Raw genomic sequence first — 2,387 nt, forward strand, 5'->3', positions numbered from 1 at the left:
AAAATTCTTCGTTCATCTTGGGGTTAATGACAATACTAATTTGTCCTCATATATGATAATACTTTTAAGCATGTACCTGAATTTTTAAATCTATAAATATAAACAAACTTTGAATAAAAATTGGGATGTAATCAAGCATTTTTTGGTGTTTTTCTTAAATTATCACCCAGCCTAACATAAAATTGATAATTAAATACTGATTGCCTTTTTAATGATGATTGTTATGATTTATAAATGACTCTAATTTATCCTGAGTTACCAGTATCTATTTCCTCACTATCCTTTAACATTCATATAATTCCTTCCAGAAATTTCATAGTTAGACTTCTTTTTCCCATACTTTGCCTTGCTTACAGAATTAGTGTGAACTTTGAATGAGTAAATGACCTATGTTGGCAGATCATGTACTACAAAGATTATTGTTGATATTTAATTCTCTATTTCTGTTTCTCCTTCACTTCACAGTCAGTAATAATGGTTTTAACATAATCTCCTCCTACATTCTTATTCAATTCTACTTGGCACTAATGATATGGCTTTTTCCCAGAAGGTCAGGAGGATTAAGGGCTCAGTCAATGGTCACAGAGCACAATGATTGTAACCAGCAACAAAGCAAAGGTTATGAACACAGATTTAGGAGCTACATAGTTTACTGGTTTTGTCTTTTGCTGTCTAGTTCACTTTGGACAAGTTAATCAATTGTTCAAAATCTCAATTCTTCTGTTGTAGGATTAAGATAATAATAGTGCTAGAGCTTCACTTTGAGGAATATGTGTGGTTATAGGACTTAAGAGAACAAACATGTCAGTCCTGGAGAGGGTGAAACGAGACTGCTTGTTGGAAGCAAAGATTTTCAAGCTCTGTCTGATATACTTTGGGCATATTGCAAGGAGGGGCCAACCCTGGATAGGGACGGGAGAAGGATGGGCAATCTCTTCCCATAAGATTTTCTCTAAAAATCAACTGAAGGGTCAACATGGAACCATTCTGAGTAGATGACACTTAACAACAACAACTATTATTATGGAAACAGAACTAGAAGAAATTCCAGATTCCTTTAAGACACATATTTTTCCATTCATCCCCCTGAAGACTTGAATAAGTACAGTTCCTTTTCTGTAGCACTATAAGGGCAAGAATAGAGAAAAATATTTCTCATATGCAGCATCCTTCATGCTAATCTGTTTCCTCTTGGCATTCCACTGAGTTTACTTAAGACAAATCTCACTAGCTTTGTGCTAATGACTAAGAAAGGTAAATTGCCTTGACTTCCATAAAAAATGACCTATTCAAGTATACAAAAGTAGAAACTTTGTTGTCAGTATTTCCTTGTAACTATCTAGTGTGGGTATTTATTTTAGGTATAAAATTATTTTAGTATACATATATTGTGAGCATACAGATATTAAGGTTAAAAGAATACATCAACAGTCAAAATACACAGAAATGCTAATTAACTGTCATACTTTACAAAGCTATTTTATCATCCTATTTGTTCTGGAACAGTTCCTGAAGAACATGCCATGCTTCCTCCCAGCACACTGCCCTCCCACTCTGTCCATAGCAATTGCTTAACAAATATTTTTGGATCTTCAACCCTTTTGTTTGGGTGAGCAATATTACTCACTATGGTCAAGGGTACCAGAACACTTTTTAACCCCTTTGTCTTGGATGGAAATAATAAATGTCCACAGAAATAAACCAACTTATATCTTGGGGCTAGCCATTGAGGCCCTGGATGAAGAGTTAATAACACATTTCACCATATACCTTTATCAACTATGCTTTGGCCATTAAGAAATTTCAGAACAAACAACTGAGTCTGTTTTTTTTTTCAGGAAGTATTCATTTCATCCTATTTAAAATTACAAACATTTTCTCTAACATTTTTAGTACTAGCAGCCAGGAAATTAAAAGATGAATTACACTGGGAAAGTCTGGTGTCAGAGATCTCTCTAAAGTGCTGAAGAGCAACAATGTCAGTTTAGAGACTAAAGTGTGCCTGATACAGGCCATGGTCTTAGCAATTACTTGTTCTGCATCAGAAAATTGGACAATGACTAGGGATGATAGGAGAATTGATGCCTTTGAGCTGTGGTGTTAGATAAGAGTACTGAATATACCCTGAACTGCTAGGAGAACAAACAAGTTTGTTCTGAAGAGGGTGAAGGTGGCAGCTCCTTGGAGGCAAGGATTCGGAAGCTTCGTCTGAGATACTTTGGACATGTTACAAGGAGGCACCAGTCCTTGGAGAGGGAAATCATGTTTGGGAGGGTGGATGGACAGCGTAGAAGAGAAGAGATTGATTGATTCAGTTACTGGGGCAATAGGGGTAGGTGTGTCACAGACAATAAGATTGGCAAAGGATAGAGCAGGGTTTAGGGCTT

This window comes from Elephantulus edwardii, unplaced genomic scaffold (assembly GCF_000299155.1).
Source record: "Elephantulus edwardii isolate Elephantulus edwardi_28Jun2011 unplaced genomic scaffold, EleEdw1.0 scaffold00098, whole genome shotgun sequence".
NCBI lineage: Eukaryota > Metazoa > Chordata > Mammalia > Macroscelidea > Macroscelididae > Elephantulus > Elephantulus edwardii.